Raw genomic sequence first — 23,096 nt, 5'->3', positions numbered from 1 at the left:
ATATCCATTTACACCCACTCATAATGACAATTTAAATCAAACTCTTACTGGTAGGGAGGATTCATGAAGACGGTGGGTCATATACACGAGGTTATTAGAAATGCAGAGAGAATCTGGGATAACAGACATGAGAAGACATTCTAAATAGTGCACTCGAGTGTATTTTATGCTACAAGGCAAGAGGGCAGATGAGGAAGAAATATGAGATCATTATAGTCTAGAAGGAGAAATTAAGGAATTAAGATGCTTGGGTCCCAGTAGCAGATTGAAAGAGGTGTGGAGACTTACAGATAGACATTGGATGAAGCGTAGGGTGTCTTGTGGAAAAGTGTGTGTGTGTGTGGGGTGATGATGACTGTAGGTGACAGGAACTTCATAAGATAACCAAGACAGCCAACTAACCAGGACCCAGAGCTGACATCTCCCCCTACTCTAATACAGTGATGGGTGGGCAATTGCCAATTAACATAGTCTAGTCTCTTGTCAATCAAGGTCTCAACCCGGAGAGCGCTCGCCGTCGGGATGGCGGAAGGCGGAAACCAGCGCCAAGTCAGGGCATGGTACTTCGAAGCTCTCTGTGTTTTGCCCAAGTTTGACGAAACGGGTGAGAGTAGAGGTCTGATCTCCAGAGGGCACTGATATACGCAGGGCTGTCAACCCTGTGATCGGCCCCTATATGGCCACTAATATGCTCAGAGCTTAACTGAGTGCTCGGCCCCAGCCTGGCTCTGAATCCGACCGACACCTTTTGTCTGGAGGTGGGACATTGGGTGTCAACTCACATGCAATCAGACATGCTCCCCAGGAGGCCATTAACAGCAGGCAATGTACCTCCTGTGCAGTGCTTTGCCTCGCAACCCGAACGTGATGAGAATTAGGGCTTAAAGGCTGTCAGCCAAGCCTAAGGAGGCTACCTGGCCTTAATGGCAAGAAGGCATGAATAATAAGGGCATGGTCTCCGTCTGTGTGGACACCAGCCTGTATTAGAAAACCCGACTGTACAGTAGAATGAGGGGAGATTTTAGGGAGGAGCCACTAAGAGGTGTTTTTGCGGAGCCCTGCCAGCCAGCAGCCTCCTAGCCACTGCTTTTTGTCCAGGGCCCTGAAATTGAGGGGGCGGCCAAACGAGATTGGCCCAGGGTTGGAGGAAGTCCTGGGTGTAAAGTCAGCTGGGGGGGTCTTCGGTGTCCAAGCGATGATAATGGACCTGAACAGGGTTGGTAGCCGCATCCACCTGTGCTTTAACAAAACTGGAAAGGCGGTTAAGGGCCCAAGGACCAAAGGAGAGGAGGAGAATAATGCCCACAAAGGGTCCCAGAAGGCTGGGCAAGAGGGGTGGTGACCCAGGGGGAGGAGGAGAACCAGTTCTGATACCAGGACTCCTGTTTCTCTCTGGCTCGCTGGCGTTCCTCCAGGGCCTTGGAAACTTTGTCAAGGCTCTTTTGTGCTAAGCCTGTTTTACTGACATAGAAGCAACATTCCGCTTTAGGAGCAGCACAGAGCCCCCCTTCCTTGAGGAAAAGGGGTCGAGGCCTCTGCGGTTTTGAAGAACTACCTCTGCAAGGGAATCAAAGGAGTCGGAGGGAGGGAGCTCGCGGAAGGCCACAGGCAGCGAGAGGGTCCCATCTTCCGGAATTAGTACTGTTGAGGTGGTGGCACAGAGGTCCAGTCCTGGGCTGGGGGAAGGGGGGGACCAGACGGGAAGCGAATTGGCAGCGGGGAGAGGGATTAAAGGTGGTGGAAGGCTGGCTGGCGGCACCGGAGTCTGCTGGATCTGTCCCGTAGCGACTTTTGGAGACTGAGGCACCAACCAAAGACCATGCATACAATGGACTTAGGCCCTCTACACAGTTGTAGCAGATGGATAGCTCAAGCTTCATGTGGGTCGCCTAGTAAGGGGAGTGGGGGCTGTCACATCTTGTTGTGTACTTTTTGATCAGTTCTCTATGGTGGCACTGCCTTGCCAGGCCCCAGAGGAAGAGGATGTGTTCAGTACTGATGTTAATTAATGAGCTGGGCTGGAGGAATCCCCTTTTCTGAGGAAAAAAGGAGGAGTGGTGGGAGAAGAGGGAGGGAGAGAGGAATGAGGAGAAGAGGGAGGGGTTGCAATCAAGATTTAAAGCGAATAAATAAATAAATAAAATTTAAAACATTTAAAAGATACTGTCAGATATATTGAGTCAGAAGGCTGAAGATGATGCTCCAATGTTACAGGGAGATTTCGGTGACTGTTCAGGCATCAACCCATCCATGTCATTTTCTCATTGTGGAAGCGGCTTACCTGTACTTTCTGTCTACTCAGATAATTAATTTTATTCCTTCTAAAGTCTCGGATGGGCTTGAAGACCAGACAGTTTAGTTTTACAAGTAAGCTTAGTTGTTTAGGGCTTAAGATGTTACTAGGTCTAGATCAATGTTTTACGTTGATAAAGATGAGATATGATAGTGATTTACATTCAGAATTTTAGATGCACCAAGATAGGAAGATGTTCTCTTTAAGGTTGCCAATACAAATAGCCAAAACACTATGAATATAACATTTATATAATTCCTGATTGTTTTCTGGTTCTTCTTGCTATAGGTAGCTTAGTGTGTGTGTGTGTGTGTGTGTGTGTGTGTGTGTGCACTCTTCCAAAGATTCTGGGTTCATTTTCCAGCAACCACATGGTGGCTTACAACCATCTATAATGAGATGCCCTCTTCTGGCATGCAGACATATATGCAGGCAGAACACTGTATACATAATAAATAAATAAATAAATAAATAAATAAATAAATAAATAAATCTTTTAAAAAAAAAATATTTAGAGATTTGAGCAAAAGTACAAAATAAAAGAAGCCTTGAAAACAGATAGTCAATTATGAGAGATTGATCAGTGTCATATCTTAATGCACTTGAGCCTGTCTACATTGTAATGCGAAACACTGGCCTCAGAGCCATGTTGTTTATCATTCTTGTGTATTTTAAATGGTCCACTTTTGCTCATTTTCTATTCCATCAAGATTCTTTAAGGTCTATCTCTAAACATCCTTACTTCTTCTTTGGCTATTCTGTTCACATAGTTTTCTCAGTTGATGGTGTCAAAAAGTGAACAGTGCAATTAATAGAAAGGCATATCTAATCTGCTGGATATCTTATGTGTGTATTTGGATTAAACAAGTAGGTTGTTATTGACCAGAAATTAGGGTTAACATTTATGCTTATCTAGGACACTATGAACAGATCAAAACTAAGAATAACAGGAATAGAAGAAGGAGAATAATTCCAGCTTAAAGGCCTAAAAATATTTTTAACAAAATTATGGAATAAAAATTTCTTAACCTAAGGTAGGACATGTCTAAAAGTGTACAAGAAGCTTACAAAACACTAAATAGATTGGAACAGAATTGAAAGCTCCTTTACCACATAATAATCAAAACACTAAACATACAGAACAAACTAACGATATTAAAAATGTAAGGATATAATTTTAATCTTTAAGAATCATGTAAGACAAGAAATGAGAGGTGTCAGGATGAAGAGGAAACAGTAGTGAAGGAAAACAGGCTTAAACTTTGATTCAAAAGAAAATGCAAAATTCACAAGGACCAGAGATGTAGGGGAGTGAATCAAGAAGAAGGAAGAGAACTAGAGGAATAAGGGTAGGAGTAATGGCCCTCTTGAGGGAAGGGTGGACTTTAAAAATGCTAATATGATTGTGATCCTCTCCTGTATAAACTCTGCAGTGGCTGCTTATCATAAGTAGACAAGGTGCAAGCCACCTCCGTGAGCTCCAGGACCACACACCAGGCACAGTCTAGTGGCTTTTTGCAGCTCAGCATCTAGATAATTTTTATCCATTCTGATCCAGCCACTGACCTACTTATTTGCTGAGCAATTCAGGAAACAAGATAGTTGACACTGGAAAAAAACACTTTAACTCTGTGTAGCATTTTCCTCTGTGTAGAATGTCCTTTCTTTCCTACATCTTTGCCTGTTTAGTATCATTCAAGTCTCAAATCAAATATTGCCTCAGAGGCTTCATTTTGTTCTTTAGTCATAATAAGTTAAATAGTTAGTTTGTTAAGTTTTGTTGTGTCTGTATTTTACTGCAAGCTCAGGTAGAGTATGACCTATATGAGGGACTAGACCTTTTTTAGTCATGCCGACTGTTGAATCATAAGCATCTACCCCAGGCTGTTGCTCAGCACTATAAACTATACTTTGAGAGATTATGAGATCACTCAGTGAGTGAAAGCACTTGCTGCCAACACTCTCTGGGATTCAAATGCAGCCACAAATTGTCCTTTTTCCTCCACATATTTGCTGTGTCATGTACACACATTAATATAAACAAATTTAATAAAAAGTTTAAGATGCAAAAGTCTATGAGTTTCTTGTCATTAGTTTGACAAAAATCTGACAAAAACACAATGAGTTTTTCAATTAAAATGATTTTCTAGTGTTAGAGACATTGGCTGCTAGGTCATGATTTTGCCAGATGCATTGCCACAGGTATGTAATACAAGTCTTCTGTGGTGAGATTAGAGATGGAGACAGAAGAAATCATGAAAATTCTAAGGTCAGCAAGCCTGAACTGGCAGCTTTGAATAATAGACCATATATCAAACACACACTCACACACACACAATTGAGAGTAGTGATACGTGCTTTAAAATTCCAGGACCTCAGGAAGTGAGTCAGGGAGATGGAAAGCTCAAAGCCAGAAGATGAAGACAAATAGGAGGAAGATGCACAAGAAGTTATTTCTGTACTTCCACTAAAAACAATGGTTAAAATAAGCAATAAATAAATGCATGTACTTACATGGTTGATTTATGTATTCTATTACAAGATTTCTGTCTGTTCATAGTGTCTAATGATTTGTGGCCTTTTATTGTCTATAGACTCAGTTTTTCGATAACCCCTGAACTAGCTTATAGAAGGGTGTAAGATTTTGTTCCAGAAAAGACTAGAAGATAGTAGATGAGTGACCACATTCAGTCATGGGTGAGGCATGAGATTAAATATAGAGTGAACAGTGCTCCAAAGTGTTCTTTGTGTGTGTGTTGATATGTGTGATTGCCATAAAGTTATAATTTTTTGGTCATAGTTATAAAAAAAGTCTCATATGTTCTTTCATGAGGCTGGCCTTTAGAGGCTGAACCATACATCTCAGTGGGGAAAGAACTTACCCTTAAGGGTAGGCTGCCTGCCCACCACCACCTTCTTTCATAAAGTTCTGACAAGGCTTTTTCTTTTATTTTTAAGTTTTATTATTTATCTATTACCCCTCAACTCCACAGGTCCTTTGTGTATATGTTATACCTTCCGGACTTGTTTATTTTAATGGAATTCTTGAGTTTGTGAATGAAAGGGTTGTTACTATATTGATTTCCTGTGCTTTTTCTTGGGCTCTTTTCCTTCTGTTTGTTTTGTCCTACTCTGATGTGATTGTTCTATCTTATATTGTATTATAATTTTATCCTTTAAAAGCCCGTTTATTTTCTAAGGGGAGACAAAAAGAGGTGATTCTAGATGGGCAAGAAAATGAAGAGGAAGTGGGAGAGATAGAGGGAGAGCAAACCATAACCAGGCTATATAATATGAAAAAAATATATTTTCAATAAAAGGAACAAAAGTCTCTACTTAGGAATTCTTTTTTTTTTTTTTTTTGTATCTTGAACACTTTCCAGATTACCAAATTCTTGTAATAAGAAGATATCATCTGTTTCTGAATCAAACCTGTTAAGAAGGGCTTCCTCATGTAAGTCTACATAATGTGAGTTCATCCTTAAAACATTTTAACCCCTAAACAACTAAGCTTCATTGTAAAAGTAAGCTACCTGGTCTCAACCCCATCAGAGACTTGAGAAGGAATAAACTTGATTACTTGAGTATGCCGGGAGTGCAGGGTAGTATCTTTCCAAATGAAAAGATGACAGAGACAGTTTGCTACCTGAATAGTCACCCAGAACTCTCTATAACATTGGAGCATCTTCTTCAGCCTTCTGGCCCAATATAACTGATAGACATATTTGTGAGGCAGGAACTATTGAGGACTTGCTTACCCTGTCTTGGTAGTGTTTGGCCATCAACTCCACCTGTATCCAAGCTTGCCCTTTTTTAGGCAGAAATGAGGTAGAAATGAGGACATTTTTCCCAGTGGCTTGTTTGGCACATTTGAAGCCATCTCTACAAGGAGGTTCTTTGACGCTCATCATCCTTGTTGGCTCTGCATCTTTAATGATTCTACTTTATTAGTAATTTATTAAAGGAATGTACCTCCCTTACAACCCTACTACCCTAAATAGGTGGGAAAGGAGATTAAGGAGAACAGGAATGAAACCCCTGGGTATCAGTTCCTCGGGGCAAATCCCCTGGCATAATTCTCTGGAGTCTAGCAGACCCTCTGTCTCACAGAAGAAGCTGCACCCTCAGTGGTGGACCGAACCTGGAGGAATCCACCAAGCTCTCTGCCTCTCACCAAATCCTCTGACTCCACAGGCAGTAGGCAGGAACCTCTGATCTCTCTGACTCTAATTTCCACTTGTCCTTTCTCTCCTGCTTCCTTGTGCCAGCTTCCTCCTCCTAATTGATGGTACTTTTTGCAGTACAATACCCTGGGCAGAGTTGCCTGAGCCTGTCTTTTCTCTTGGGCTAAAACTTCTTCTCTCTCTGAGTCTATCTGAGATCTTTATTAGTTTGTAGAGACAAAGTCTCAGTGGGGTCAAGCCACCCAAGATAGCTTTCAGCTTGGGCATAGCCTAAGGCAAGGTTACATTCTCTTTGAGGTAGGCTGGGTGTTTCCAGGAGTTAACCTGTCTCATTTAGATGTTTTAGGTTGATAATGATTAGATATGATAGATAATCAATTTACATTCAGAATTTTAGACCCACCAATATAGGAAAGATGTGTTCTTCAAGGCTGTCAAATACAAATAGCCAAAACACTAAGAATGTAACATTTATATCTTTCCTGATTGTGTTATGGTTCTTCTTTCTGGAGGTAGTTTATTGTATATAACATTATATGTTAAAAATAAAAAGTGTTTAATAAAAAAGAATGAGTTCATCATGAAGAAGCCAGAGTCTTGTTCACCTCGACGCTGTGCTGTTTGGTAGTGTGAGGAAGGAAAGGCTACTGAAGCATTGCTTTAGAACACTTCCCACAACTTTTTTTCTAGGTTCAGCTTTGTTACATAGAGGAATTTTTTTGACACTGCCTTGCCCCTCCCAAGGCTCTGAAAAACTGTTCAACAAACTGACCTAAAATATTAGACATATGATTAGGGTCCTGTGGTAGAATAATGTCCTGGGGATGGAAAATCTGAATGAATGCAGTGTCATTCTCTGGGCAGGCAGCAGGAAGCCAGCTGTAAGCAACACCACTCTCTGAACAGCACACACTGTCTCATAATCAAATGGATAAACGTGGCTTTCAGAGTGAACTCTTCATATCAAAACCAAATGCATTAGGATTTTTTTTTTGTAACAATGAGTTGTTATTCTGTCTGACATTTTGGCATGTCACTCTGGCTGTTGAATTTATAAAAGAAAAAGAGAGAATCACACATCGGGTGTCCATGGAGTTTGACATGATCCTGAAGAAAATTTCAGAAACTGAGTAATTAAAGTTGAGAGTTAGCAACATGTTCTTCTATGTTCCCACTTTTGGCTTTGGATACAATTCAATTCTATATCTTCTTATGTCCATTGGAGAATGAATCTTTTGAAATCTACCCATGCCATGTGACTCTTATAACACTGTTAGGATCTCTTTTCCCAACTAATATTTTTAAGTGATTTAAAAATAATTTTGAAGAAAACAGTGAGACTATTTTAGTAAAGTGAATAGTGTATGTTTTCTTCTTGCCTGTGGGTATTTACATAGCATTGTGAAGCATGGCTGAGTAGTTTAATTATTAAGTTTGAGGTTGGTGAAAGTAAATCCTAAATGGAAATGTTACATGGCCTTGTGGTGAGAATTTTATAACTCTGGTTTCTTTAACACACACACACACACACACACACACACACACACACACACACACACACACACACCACATACCATATGGAGAGAGAGAGAGAGAGAGAGAGAGAGAGAGAGAGAGAGAGAGAGAGAGAGAGAAGAGAGAGAGAGAGAAAGAAATGTTATGGGAGTACACTTTCATTTTAATCCCAGCTATGGGGATATGGAACTGCTTCATAGCAGGCGACTATGATTTGCCTTGTTCTTTAGTAGGGGTGTGGTTTTGCCGGCTGCAGATAGTTTCTCTGAGTGTGCGATGTTTGGAATTTTGAGAACATTTCAGAAGATATATAGATGCTAGGGCCCCAAAAGACAGCATTGCTGGGTTTGTGGTTGTTGCTGTTGGTAGCTGTTTGTCAAGTAGTTGTGTGCAAGGAAACAGAGAAATCAAACTTGCCCCCAAGGAACTCAATACCACTAATCAGCAGTAAGTAGTTTAACAATAACTTTGTTCCCCTTCCCCTCTATCTGTTTTTTTTTTTTTTTTTTTTTTTTCTCCTATCTATTGTTAGTGGGTTAATAAGGGTTGAAGAGAGAAGAAACCCATGAAGTAAAAAAACCAAACCAAACCAAACAAACAAAAAACGCTGTGGCTACGTGGCCTGACCAGAATACTATATATTTGACTGAACTTATGAGCACTTATAAAAAAAACTTCATGCATTGCTTTAGTAAAAAATATAAAAATAAAAATAGGAGAGGTGTATTGACAGGTGTTTGCCTATCATTGGTTTATGTTCACTAGAGGACTATCAAGGCTATTATGAGAGATCAAGGATGTGAGGAACGGTCTTGGCCAGCTGCTATGAGCATATTCTGTTACAGTGTGAGGGTAGGAAGATAAATGAAACCTGAAAATGGGATGTCTCTGCTGAAGGATGCTTCCTATCTGTGTTCTCTCTAGATGCAGGCTGCTGTCACCAGCAGAGCACTCTCCTGGCCTGGATGCTCTCACAGTAAAGATAAGCCATGCTAAAGAAAATGAAGTATTTCTGCCAGTTCGTCATGCATGTAATTATGATATGTAGCTTTTGGTTTTCACTGCTTTGTTGTGGGACTGTAAAGAACGGAGGTTCTACTTCTTGTGTCTGATCTCTGCTTAAGCAACAATCCTTCCCAGAGCAGAAAAAGGAGAGAAGACGGGTCAAGGGTCAAACTACAATGAGGATGATTTATTCTTGTGAAACATGCATAAAGCATTCCTGTCACCTTGTCAGCTGTCAAAAATGCCACCAACCTTTTTATTTACTTGTTTCAGTACATGCTCCTAGAAATCATCAATCTTTGGAATTGGCACTTTAATTAAAACCTGAAGGGAAGCAGTTCGTGTGAGTGCACACATGTGTAAGTGCCCATGTGTGAACATGTGCTTTTAGATGCCACTGGTGTTTATGTGTGTTGCACGTATGTTGAAAGATTTATAATACATGTGCATTTCTAAGTGTCACTGTACTTTATGTACTTAGAAATTTTCAAAGGAAACAATTTTTGGCTTTTCAAGCACTGTAACTCACTGCAGTAAATTTGAAATACTATATTCCTTAAAGGAGACCTGCGGAAAAGTCATTCAAAACAAACATTTGTTCTAAAATGTGGGAACATTTCTCTCATAACATTGATGTGTTTTCATTACAGCTTTCTTAAATTTTAGATAACAAAGCCATGGGTGATGGTCCTGACTCTGTGAGTGCAGGCACAGTGAGACCCAAGGATTCTCCCAAATGGACCAATGCCTAGGAAGTTGGCACCTTGAGTCTCATATGTGAAGTGAGAGTTCTGCATAGGATTTTCAACACAGGGCTATCCCCAAGCAAGATGATAATATTTATGATTCTCTTCTCACAGTTCATGGACTGGGTTCCCTGCTTCTTGATGTCCCTTGAATAATTAATCAATTCTGATTGTTTCCCATCTAGCACATCAGACTTCAACCAGGAGAAACGTTCTCTTTTTACTCCAAACACTACCAGAAGTCTCTTTCAAGAAATTATATTTAGCAATTTCCATGCTAAAAACTATTCTTTAATGTAAAAATGTATGGAGGTATACCAAAAGGAATGTTTTTAGCTACCACAAAGGTATGGACAATATGAGAATGTCTATTGGAATGGCAGATTCAGCAGTTTAGTTTTTGAGACACATAGAGAACTTTTTCTTTTCCAAGTGCTTGTGCTCTCATTGTAGCTTAACTGTACATATATCATGTGCATTTAAAAAAGATATGTAATTGAATTTTGACTTAAAACAAACTGAGAGGTAAAGTTGGTTAATGGACTCAGATGTTCATTGTGTACACCAATAATAATAATAATAATAATAATAATAATAATAATAATAATAATAATAATTCAGTGAGCTTCCCGTGTCTTTTCTCTATTGACTTTTATGTGACAAGCACTAGAAACCACTACATGTTCTATCTTCTAGAGAAAATATTTTATTTAACCAAGCTTTCTTGAGTCAGGAATACATAAGAAAAAATATTATATTGCCAAGAAAGGAGCCACAAATAAGGTCTTTTTAGGACAATAGATCAAAACAAGGGTAGTGATGGGGGCAACAGAAGAAAACAACTAAATTGACAATTGATATTTGATGGGTTCTGTTTCATTGTGAATGCCCAGTCTGTAAGTAGATAAAGGATATGCCTGTCTTAATCCTTCAAGTTTCCATTCCTTGTTGCCCTGGTGTGAGTGATACTGGCCATCTTAGCAATCATCATTTTATGAAAAGGTGATCAAGAGAAAGATTTGAAAGGACAAGAAAAGAATACGTAAGAATTATTTTCATGAAATATGAGCATGGTATTTTTCAGAGTTATGGATAATGAATGGACAAACCTGATATGTTATGATATGATATGCTATGACATGACAGGACATTATAGAAAGCATTTCGGGGACTACACTGTATTCACCATTTTAGCAATATTGGCTCTTGATCTGTCTGGGCTATAATCCTATGTATTTGTCATCCTGCCTCATAATGCTGTCTATACTTCTGGTTGTATTAAGCTTTCATTGATAGTCATTCATGTAGTATAACTATATTCTAATGCTTATGCATCACTTTTGTATAGAGTTAGATCAGAAATACAAAACTAAATGCTTATGGGGAATGAGTATGCAGCATAAATTATTGATCTGGTCTAGGACAGGCCATGAGAAGTGTTCAAAAATGTGATGAGGTAGAAAATAGCAAAGTGCTATTGTGCTGCTGACCTCCAGATTATTGGAGGTGCTAGACCTTTTAAGTTTTTACTTATGCATTGTATGTGTTGGTTCATATCTGTGTGAAGGTGTGAGTACATATGTGTGCTTTTGGGGGCTAGAAGACTATTATGGTATCATCACTGGAATTGTCACCTATGTCCTGTGAGATGTGATCTTCCATTGTCTTTGACCTCATCAATCAAGGCAGACTAGCTGACCAATGAGCTTGAGGGATTCTCCTGTCTCTACCTCCCCAGAACTGTGTTATAAACACTTACCACAATGTGTTTTTAAAATCTAATTCCTACTAGTCAAACTCTGGTCTATGTACTTAAAAGACCATGTGTTTTAAAAATTAAGCCATGCCTCCTATCTGTGGAATTTCTACTTAAAAAAAAATTATCCAGGAATACAAATTTGAAGTAGATGTATACAATATTTAGATTTTGTGAACTATTGTAAAGAGGCCATTGTATAGACTTGCAGTCTATATTCCCTTATCAAGAATGTGTCTCCTATGTGCAATAGAGATAATGACGAATTACAATGTCTCATGTTGGAAAAAATAGGGTAGGGAGTACATTCTCTCTCTCTCTCTCTCTCTCTCTCTCTCTCTCTCTCTCTCTCTCATTTTCCTCTCCCTCTCTCTAATTATCTAGTGTCCTTTTAAGGAAAAGCATCAATATGTGTCCTCCTGAAAAAACGCCCTGATACTTAGAGTGAAAAGAAAAATGACATCATAAGAAATGCAAAACTGTTCATTTAAATCTCAAATCTTGAGTAGAGGGAAAGAAAGCTAAAGGAAGCAGAGAGAAGGGATGCAAAGGCAAGTCAGTCTATGAAATGGGAGAAGGGGTGGGAAGTCATATGAATATAAAAAAGACTTTATGAAATTGAGTGTGCCTGAGCTGGTATTAATACCTGAATAGAGTGTGGCCTTTGGTTTTAAGGTGAGATAAAGACAGAAACAGAAATTGTAGTTGTTTGGATAAGAATGAGTAGGTAGTGTGACTTAGTTGTGGTAGGTGTGACCTTATTGGAAAAAGTGTGCCACTGAGAGTGGGCTTTAAGGCTTCAAAAGCCCAAACCAGGCTCTATCTTCTTGCTGCCTACAGATCCAGATGGAGAATTCATAGTCACTTACCCAGGGCATGTCTCCTTGTGTGTTGCCATACTTTCCACTATGATGATAATGGACCAAACATCTAAAACTGTAAGTAAGCAAGCACCAATTAAATGTTTTCTTTTATTAGAGTGGGCATGGTCATGGTGTCTCTTCACAGCAATAGAACATTGACTAAGACAGTCTGACATTTGGAAAGCAGTATGGGATCTTAGATGAGAATTCTAAGAGCCCAGACGCAACTTCCACATGGTTAAATTAAACTAATTGGCTTTCTAGTGTGATTGTTCTAGGCTGAGTTTCCCAACCTTGTGATGTTTGAGAAAAAACAATAGGCCACAGTACAATGGCAAAGTCAAATAGCTAAAGTTTTTTTGGCCTTTTTTTTTTCCTTTAAGGTTTTTCTTTTTCTTTTGAGGTGTTAGGATAGAACTTAGGGTCTCCTACAAGGTAGGCAAACACCATACCACTGAGCTACACAATTTCTATGCCCTTTTTACTTGGAGATGGGCCTGGCTAAATTGCTCAAGCTGTCCTTGAACTCAGTCTGTAGGCCAGGCAGGCCTTGAGTTTATGGTCCTTCTTTGGTCTCTTGAGTAACAGGCCTCCACCAAAAGACCTATATTTAAAATTCTCTAATATAAAACAGAGATACAATTTTTTTTTCTGTTCAGGAATATATTATCTTTGTGAAAGCACTGAGTTCTGCAGTAATGCATAAAGCATAAATAGATGTGTGTGACTATGCTTGTATGGTGACCTGTAAAATTTTGTTAAGGATAAACCTTGGTGAAAGGCCATAGATTTCTGACCTCTGGTTTGGAGGGAAAAGCACACTAAGATAGAGAGGAGTGGGTGGAGAAAGAAGTTTATAAAGAAAGTGACTCTAAGTAAGGCAGGCACAGTAGTGGACATCTTCCAGAAGATGAATGGTTTTCTGAAACTCTGTTTCTAACTAAGGAAAAGGAAACAAAGTGACATCAGAATGATGAAAATGCGATAGTACCGAGTCAGGTCCAAGTGGAAAAGAAAAATGAGTCTGCTTGAGGAAGCTAATGGGAGAAGAAAAGCCAGAGCATGGCACTCAACTTATTTAGAGACACATTGAACATCAGGGCAGAAAGAAGGGTGATGATGTAATAAACTATTGCAATAAAAGCGTTCACAAAGTAGACACAGGTTCTTAATCTCCAGGGACTTCTCTGATCCAGGGGTTCACCGGCCTTATTAAACAAGGCCTGAGCTTCCTTTCAGCGACTGCCCTTGATTTCTTATTCCATTTCTAATCAACTATTCAAACCCTGGAAAGCATATAGGAAATTGAAAAATCATGGGGCAAGTTGGATCTCTTCTGTTCACGTTTCTCTGTGCCTCGTCAGCACCATGCCAAGTTAATATCGAGCCTGATTTCTGAATCAAGATTTGTCTAGTCTGGCAAGGAAGGTGTGGCTGATGCCACAGACACAGCATGGAGTCTGCAGAATATGGAGCCTTGCAGATGTCATTAATGCAATGTTCCCAGCTAATATAATAAATGCAGTCAGCAGGAGAACCATCAAATTGAGTTTATCAAGGGTACTGTTTTATTCTTATTATGTAGTTTAACAATTTGGGATCATCCCTTTTTGCCAATGTTTTCCCCTTTCTTTTCAAGATTCACCACTGAATCATTTCACAGTATGCTTTAATGACGGTGGATATGGGTTCACTGTTGTTTTGTAATAAATCTGCAGCTGCCAGACTTTTCTAAAGAATTACAGGGTATCTTTTCCAAGCACAAAGAATTGAAAATCACACCAGAAAGAAACACCTAGGATTTAAAGTAATGGCTCTTGATTCATCTTACAGGACAATGTTCTCTTTTAGTTTTTCTTCTACAGTGCCTCCTGATCTGAGATGATGCCATTTATGTGAAGTAGAGGATGAGGTAAAGATCTGGAGAGGATAGAGCTGCTCCAGTGCTCTCCATCTTCAACAAGCTCAATTGACACCTAGTTCATATCTCTGTATACAGGCTGGTGGCACCAACCTTGGTGCCTCACACATGAGTTCTTCAGTAAGTGGCAGGCAAGTCAGGCATATGATTGATTATAAATTTCACTGTTTTTCCCAGGCCTTGGGAGGCAGTGGAGAGGCCCTCCCTTCTTGTCATGACTGGGATGCATTCCAGGGATTTTTATTTAAGAACATGAAACCCATGCCACCCACTTTCTTAGTTTCTGTCACATGTAGACCAATTCTATGGAAATATTTTTGAAATGATAGACAACTACATCCTGTTTCTGCATCTCAGCTTACATCCTTGAACTTAGACCTCTAGTCATGCTTCAGGGAAGCTTGTTAATATCTATGCTAGGATCAGTACTAATTACATCCATAATTACTTTGAAATTATGCAAGTATTGTCATGTGGTTGGGTGTTTTTTCCTTAGGAGAAGCAAAGACAAAAAAAGATCATATTGACCATATTTGGATCACATTCTTTCTTTGTTATCTCTCTACTGTTTCTGCAGGTAATTAAAATCCATGAAAATTCAGAGCTAAATCTAGTGGTTAAATAATTCATTGTATATTTAACAGACAAGCTGTACTCTTCACTTATTGAAGGTACAATTAAAAACACATAAAACTTTAATTTATATAATGTTTAATTGGTAGGTTTGAAGGCAATTATGGTGCCAATGTACTCTTCTCTCAATTTTAACTCCTACATTATTTTTCATTAAAAATGTTAAATTAAAAGAAATTGACATTAAATAACAAAGAAAGCTGTCACTGAACCTAGCAGGAGGTAGATGTTTAAAAAGCTAGGGTTACTTACAGAAAAGCATCAGTGGACTTACTTTTAGATAATCACTATTAGTTAGGACAACACACACACACACACACACACACACACACACACACACACACACACACACACCACTGGCAATGTTATAATAAAATCCTAAGCATACATGTAAGGCAGAAAACTCGATAGTATCAGAAATATAAAGAGAATACTCAAATGGAGTAAGCATGAGTTAACATTTTTTAAAATAGTAAGTTAACAGGCTTAGAAAAAGATACATAATCCCTAAGAGTGGGATCACTCATCTTAAAATCTAGCTGTGGCAACATAAATCTCTTTAGGTTCTGTTCCTTATCTAGGAGAGTGTTTACATCTAAGAAAAGGGAGGAAAAACAAATCAAATGATGGCCAATTGTTAGGTTAAACACCTGATCTGCTAGAGACCTTATCTTTGTCCTTTGCTGTTTTCTTGAACTTCAGGGAAGGGTTGCAGCTGGTATTTGTACTTTTGATCAGAGGAATGCTAAAAAGCTGTCATTCACTGTTTTTGTCATCTCATTTTTTCCTCAATTTTTTTTTGTTGTTGTCTGTACAGATTTGGTAAAACACCTCAGTGAACAAACATTCTTACTAGAGAGTGAAGATGATATATGAGAATGGATAGAGTTAATGTTCTCATCAAAGAAAAATATAAATTAAATCACAGTTTTGGGCATCTATGCTTTTACTTCGTGGAAGTGCTTTCTAATATTGAGATGCCATATGTATTATTTGTGTCATTGCAGCAACAAAATACCTAACAAAGATGACCTAGGAAATAAGAGTTCGTCTTTGCTTAAGTTCCAGGGTGCACACTCTACAGTGTTGGAGAAGCATTACGTCAAGAACAGGAAGTGGCCATCACAGTGAGTCCACTGCCATGATGAGGTGATGAGTGCCTGTGCTCTGTTCCCTTTCTTCTCTTTATTCAGTCTTAGGTCACAGTCCATGGAATGGTGCTGTCACATTTAGGGTGGGTCTTCTCACCTTAGTTTATTCAATCTAAAGAATCCCTGACAGATGCACACAGGGGTTTGTTTCCATGGTAATTCTGCTTCCACCATGGACACAGGAGTAACTATCATGGGTGCTAGAGGATCCTTGAGGAGCTGCATCCTAGCTTTCTTGCATGATCACCTTCTGGGACTTGGTTTCTTTCTTTCATTTTTTTTTAATGAGAATTCTGCATTGGAAAGAATGTTATTTTACTTTATATTTCTTCTGAGACAGAAGACAGCCTAGAAACACCATAGTTTAGCTTATGCTAGACCATTTCCCGGGAAATCCAAATATCAGAAATTATGTACAGAACAGTTCCCACTAAGTAAAGTTTTCAAAATTGGGGTGCTCTAGAAATAATACAACTATAGTTTTATGACTCTGGAGCTGTGCCGTCGTCTCTGCTGCACTTAAACTTTGCTCTCCTGAGCTTGGAAGAGCTTTCAGACGTATTCAAAAGATGCTACTCCTCTCACCCTATCCATCTGCCCCCACCTCCACTAACATTTATGGAAAATGTCTTAGCCAGGCATGGTAGCACACACCCGTAATCCTCACAATTGGAGGCTGAAGGAGGTGGCTCTCAAGAGTGAGGCCAGCCTGGCCTATATAATAAGACCTTATCTCAAAACCCCAACTAACTAAAAACTTCTGGGACTAGAAAGGAGCAAAATCATGTGTGCTGACAGCAACTCTCTGGAGAAGAAATATAGAACGCATCTATAATGTGTCTTCGACTCAATCCCAGGCTTCTGTGTCCTTTGCCCTCTCCCATACTAGCACATCACAACAAGCTTTAGATAAATAAAGAGAGCAGGATTAGAATTCCCTATTCATAAGCATGTGTGTGTGTGTGTGTGTGTGTGTGTGTGTGTGTGTGAGAGAGAGAGAGAGAGAGAGAGAGAGAGAGAGAGAGAGAGAGAGAGAGAGAGAGAGAGAGAGAGAGAGAGGAGAGAGGAGAGGGAGAGGAGAGAGGAGAGAGAGAGAGGAGGAGGGAGGAGGAGGAGAGAGAGAGAGAGAGAGAGAGAGAGAGAGAGAGAGAGAGACACTAAGTTCTCACCAGAATGGAGAATATGACTAAGTGTGTAGTAGTCACCTTCCACTCAAATTCTGTGACCTGTGTGAGACATCACACCATGTCTGCCATGACTTGATATGATATAGTATTAGAATAGACATTCTGGATTTTGCTCCTAGCTATATTTCCTGTTAACTACATGCCTTGCTCTTCTTTTGCCCCACACTGGCTTTGAAAAATCTGTGTGGAGCTTTTTTTTTTTTTTTAGAATTGTTATTGGGATTTTAGTACTTTGATTAACAAATTACACAACCAAGAAAGGAAAACGGAAATCTTCCTAGGTTTTATGAAGTCTTTCCCGGAGCTGGTTTTCTCTATAGGCACTATGATTTTTAGTGATTAATTTGTAAAAAAATAAGATTTCTTGGAAATGTGTATATTGTGTTATAGCAGTTATGACTTCTAGTTTAAGTCAAGTACTTTCAAAAAGCTTACAAAAATAGCCCCAGGTTTATGCCTGAATCCTTGGACTCCTTCTTTTCTCTGGTGTTCCAAGATGTCATGATGTGCCTTTCTCTGGCTCTGCTTTCATTCATTTCACTCAGCACTCAGTGGGCACTTTTAGTCTGGAGTTATATATGTCTTTCACGGTTGGAAATTTCTGCTTGTATAATTTCTTTGATAATTCTCCTCTCATCATTTTTATAGAGCAACTATTAATATAATGAAAGCAGAAAAAAGTTTAAATGAAAGTTCCTCAGTTATATAATTCAAGCCTTAAAAATAGAAGTAGAAGGAGACAGACACCGGGTGTCAGCCAAAGAGTTGGAAAATATTTATCATAGGACTCTGAAGTTTAGTGCAAGCAATTCTTGCTATTATTTATTTAAAGTTTTCAATGACTAAATTATCTAAAATAAATCAGAGTATATAGAAGCTCATTATTTGTATAGTGCTTCCCTTTGAGCAAGAGGAAAATTTGGCTATTAAGAGCTGTTAGCAGAGAACAAAATGGAAAGGAGAAAATTAATGGTAAGATGACATGTAAGTAATATGCTCATGAACAGCCATTGCTGGGTATATGAGCTTAAATATAACAGCATACCCTTCTCCAGAGAACTGTCCTGTTCAGCTATAAGCTGTCTTTCTTAAGTAGCTCTGTGCCCACTCAATCAAGACAGCAACTATCTAGTGTTAAATGGCTGCACTCTTATCTTAAAGGGAGGTTGTTGCAATGGTGAGATGTATAGTATCATGTCTTTCTCAGTGGAAGCAGATTGAAAGACGCTCCCATCTGAGGCAACAGCCTTCCATAGGAGTTTCCTTGCCTTATCCCATGCTCTTCTACTGTCCAGAATAACCCCTATCAATCTATGGCTTAAACAAGAATCTCCCATCTTCTATGCATCCAGGTACTTGGCCTGAGGCAGCAATTAAAATTTAAAATTCGAAGAGTCCCCTTCCTTCCTATCTGATTATTCCTATTGCATAAGCATTCTGCTCCTATTAAAACAATGTGATATTTTGAAAGGTCTTTGCTCTATTATTTTTGCATCATATCTAATTTTCTTCAGTTGTCTGATTTAGTCTGTCCTTTACCATGCAGGATTTTATCAAATGACTTAAAGTTTTTTAATATATGTTCCTGCTTAAGACAGACACAGATACTGGAAAATTGTTTGAAGTTCTTTTTATCAAAGAGAGAAAAAAAAAAAAACTTTAAGAAGGGTGGATGGAGGGATGAATGCATAGACCAACAGGTACTTTACTACGTGAAGGTTTCACATGTTTGTGAAGGCTGGTATGGCTCACAGCAGGCTGGCTGCTAGCAAGAGACAAAGGAAACTAACTGGTACCATGGATAAGACTAAACATTGAAATTTCAGGGAAGTTAATGATCTCCATTCAGGGCCAAAGCCCCCCAAACCATAAATTTCAGATTCCTAATTCTGGAGAATACAGAGTTCTGCTATTTAGAGAAGGATGAACCAGCTCTAAGACAGATTCTGTTCCTTTCTTTTTGTTCTATATGAACTCCCATCAATCTGTTAGTGTCTGCAAACATTGCGATAAATCTCTGTTCCTCGGTCCAAGAACTCACGTACAAATTCCTTCAGGATTGGCTTCCTAGACATACCTGAAAATATGCTTACCAACTTTCAATCAAGTTGACATGCGAGATTACCAGCTTTAGATATTCCAAATGGACAGTGGCTTACATGGCTACCACCTGTGAGAGAGAAAGGAAGATAGACCGTGTACTGTCCGTGGGTAGGCCCAAATGGCTTACAGTTGAATTGTCACAGCTTTTCTGGAGGTGCCAAATCTGTGTCTCTGACCTAGGGTGTATGAGTTTGGCTGGCTGGTTCGTCTCCCAGAGTAGAGGAGCAGGGAAGGATTGTAGTCATTGTTTGATGTGGTTTTTATTAGGTCCTCTTATTTAAGTCCAGATGTTCATCATTACCTATGTCCAGCCTAATATTACTGCTCTCAAAGATTCTTACATTGTATTTTTCTAGAAGTTGAATCTAAATATCCTACAAAAATCATTTGAAGTAATCAAATGCCTAATTGCTGTAAGGACTTCCAGCTATACCCATTGTTTTAACAGACTTCTCTTTTTATGTCAACATTTCTGAATAGACTTTCCTTTTGTTATTCCCACCAGCATTTCTCTGATTGAAATAGATCTCTTTACAATATTTTACAAATGCTTATATATGACTTACTATCTATAATTGTGGAGCTAAGCATGGTTCAGACATATTCATTTCATTATCACAACAGAAGATGCTATTGTCACCAAGCAAAGGACCAGTTTCTCAAGCCCACATAGCCACTACAAGCAGTGCTAGCTTTCAAACTTAAGCAGTTTTGCTCCTTCTTATTCTGCTCTGCTTAGTCATTTGCCAAGTTGCCAAACCACCATTAAGACTTGGCAGTTAGAACACATGGGTCAGTCAAGGTAGAGTTTCTTTTTCCCTCTTGAGTTTTGGTATAAATTTGAAGAGGAAGGTTTTTGCAAGGTTTTCCCAGATGCTCTTTATGCTTAAATGTTTTGGCTGGATACAGATGTTTTTCCCAAAGCCATAACATCTGGTTAGAGGGACAGGAATATAAAAACAAATGTAGATTAGACAAAAAAAAAAAAAAAAAAAAAAAAAAAAAAAAAAAAAAAGCATAAAGCCACTTTGGTGAAGGGATTAGGTTCCTGGGCCTTTTGGTGTGTTCTCTGTCTGAGGAAACCATATGACTCTATATTTGTAACAGATTTACCAGTTATAACATACATAAGTAAAACATATGTAAACTATGTATTTAAAGAATACAGTATAATGCCTTGTCACATAATACTGAGACCATCATCCCAATCTAGATATCAAATATGTCAGTCACAGCTGTACTTTCTTTACCCCCCCCCCCGGCAATATTTCACGTGCTTCCTGTCTAAGCCAGCTCACCTCTCAGGCAGCTGATCCCAAGATGGCAGTGAGCAGTGTGGACCCTGTTTAGAAGCTCCAATAAACAATTCAGGGAATTGGACGGAATTCTTAACCAGGAACACCAAGCTCCCCACCCCACTACGGTGGGAGTACTCCACAGTTCAAAAGGCCCAAAATACAGAAAACCTGCATACCCATGCACATGGGAGGAGCACAGTTCTTGGACCACAGAGGCAGTGGGAGCGGCTGAGGTTTGCAGCTGGGAACCCTCCAACAGAGGTGATTGGTGACGTGATTGGTGGGAAGTGCTACGGGAGAGGGGACTCTGAAGATTCGGGCCCCGTGTCCCAATCTCAACTCAGAGCGCAGCTCACATCCAGAGACCCAAACTGGACTTAGCACATAGTTTGGGTGCAGAGTCCCTAGCTGAACTTGGCATGCGGTCCCAGCCCCCGGGACTCTGGCTGGCTCAGTGCACAGTTTGGGCTCAGAGTCCCTGGCTGAATGGGGCATGTGGTTTGGGCACAGAGTCCCTAGCTGAACTTGGTGTGCGGTCTCAGCCCCGAGACTCTGGCTGGACTCAGCGTGCCGTTTGGGTGCAGAGTCCCTAGCTGAATTAGGCACGTAGTTTGGGCACAAAGTCCCTAGCTGAACTTGGCATGGTCCCGACCCCAGGACTCTGGCCAGCTCAGCAAGCAGTTTGGGCGCAGAGTCCCTAGCGGAACTGGGCATGTGGTTTGGGCACAGAATCCCTTTCTAAACTTGGTATGCAGTCCTGGCCCTGAGACTCTAGTTGAGCTTGGCAAGCGATCCCAGTCCTGAGATTCTGGCTGAACTCAGTGAGCTCAGGGTATGGTTTGGGCCCTTGACCTTAATTGGACTCACTGCTAATGGGACTAAGTGCGTGGATTAGGCCCCAAGACCCATTTGGGTCCAGAGAGGCTAACTGGACTCAACGTTTAGGTTGGGTACATACATGCTAATTGGATTCAGCGTGTGTGCGGTTTAGGCCCTGTGACACTAACCTGGACTCTGCAAGCGGCCTGGGTCCCGAAACGTTACCAGGAACCACAGACTAGTGGAGCATCTGAGCTCTGGGACTAAGGAAATCTCAGGGAGACAGGGAGTAGAGTGGCCATCAGACCCCCTCTGCCTGACCTGTTTCAGGCCCTGGAGAGTTCTGGTGCTGCAAGGAGACCCAGAAGGCTGTGGACACTTTGGCTTGACTGAGAACACATTCTGAGACCCAGGACAACTACAGTGGAGCTGGGGATCACTGGCTGTGAGAGACCCAAACTACAGGGCTGGCCTCCTGCCATCCAGATCAGTGAAGCATCAGAGCTTCCAGCCTAGGGAAATCATGAGAAAACAGGTGAATTTATCTGCAGACTCCCTCACCCAACTGTGGAAGCTACCTGAGAAAACCAGAGATGGCAACCTGACTAAAGGACAGTGTAAAACCATGAGCAAAGAGCCCCAAAACAATATGGCGTCTCCAGATCCCAGCAATCCCCAAAGAAAACAACACAGAGAATTCAAAAACAATGGAAATACAGGAAAATGACATCAAATCCTTAGTAATGAGGATGGTAATGGAAGAAAGAAATAAATTCGTAATCAAATGAAGGAAGACGCTGCCAAACAGGTGGAAGACATAAAAAAGGCCTATAAAGAGGCACTGGAAAAAATTCAGGAAACAACCAGATGAAGGAAATCAATAAAGCAGTTCAAGATCTGAAGATGAAAATGGATTCAATGATAAACACACAGACAGAAGAAAGGTGAGCACCAGAGGCAAGCCTGTCTAACAGAATCCAAGAGATGGAAGAACGAATCTCAGGTCTAGAAGATACAATCATGGATCTTGAAGCAACCATTAAAGAAAATGCTAAATCTGGAAAAGTCCTGACACAAAACATCCAAGAAATCAAGGACACCACGAAAACAAGAAATCTGAGGATAATAGGCATTGAGGAAAGAGAAGATGCCAGACTTCAAGGCCCAGAAACTATTCTCAGCAAAATCATAGAAGAAAATTTCCCCAGTCTAAAGAAAGAGATGCCTATAAACAAACAAGAGGCTTACAGAACACCAAATAGAATAGACCAGAAAAGTAAGTCTTCTTGGCATATAGTAATCAAAACACAAAATATACAGAACAAAGAATAAATATTAAAAGCTGCAAGCGAAAAGGGCCAAATAATAGTTAATGGCAAAACTATCAGAATTACTCCCAACATCTCTGCAGAGACCATAAAAGCCAGAAGGGCCTGGACAGAGATCCTGCAAACCCTAAGAGATCACAGATGCCAGGCCAGACTACTTCACCTAGCAAAACTATCAATAGCCATTGATGGAGAAAACAATATTCCATGACAAAAACAAAATCAAACAGTACCTATCCAAAAATCCAGCCATACAGAAGGTACTAGAAGGAAAACTCCAAGCCAAAGGGACAA

The 23,096-nt window shown here is 39.9% G+C and overlaps 1 pseudogene; it reads left to right on the top strand.

Annotated features, from left to right (window-relative positions):
• Positions 1 to 522: 522 nt before the first annotated feature.
• LOC127195486 (igE-binding protein-like) overlaps positions 523 to 23,096 on the top strand; it is a 59,813-nt pseudogene continuing 37,239 nt past the window's right edge.

The sequence above is a fragment of the Acomys russatus genome, chromosome 1, assembly GCF_903995435.1.
Source record: "Acomys russatus chromosome 1, mAcoRus1.1, whole genome shotgun sequence".
Taxonomy (NCBI): Eukaryota; Metazoa; Chordata; class Mammalia; order Rodentia; family Muridae; genus Acomys; species Acomys russatus.
This window is presented reverse-complemented; position numbering and strand designations above follow the sequence as displayed.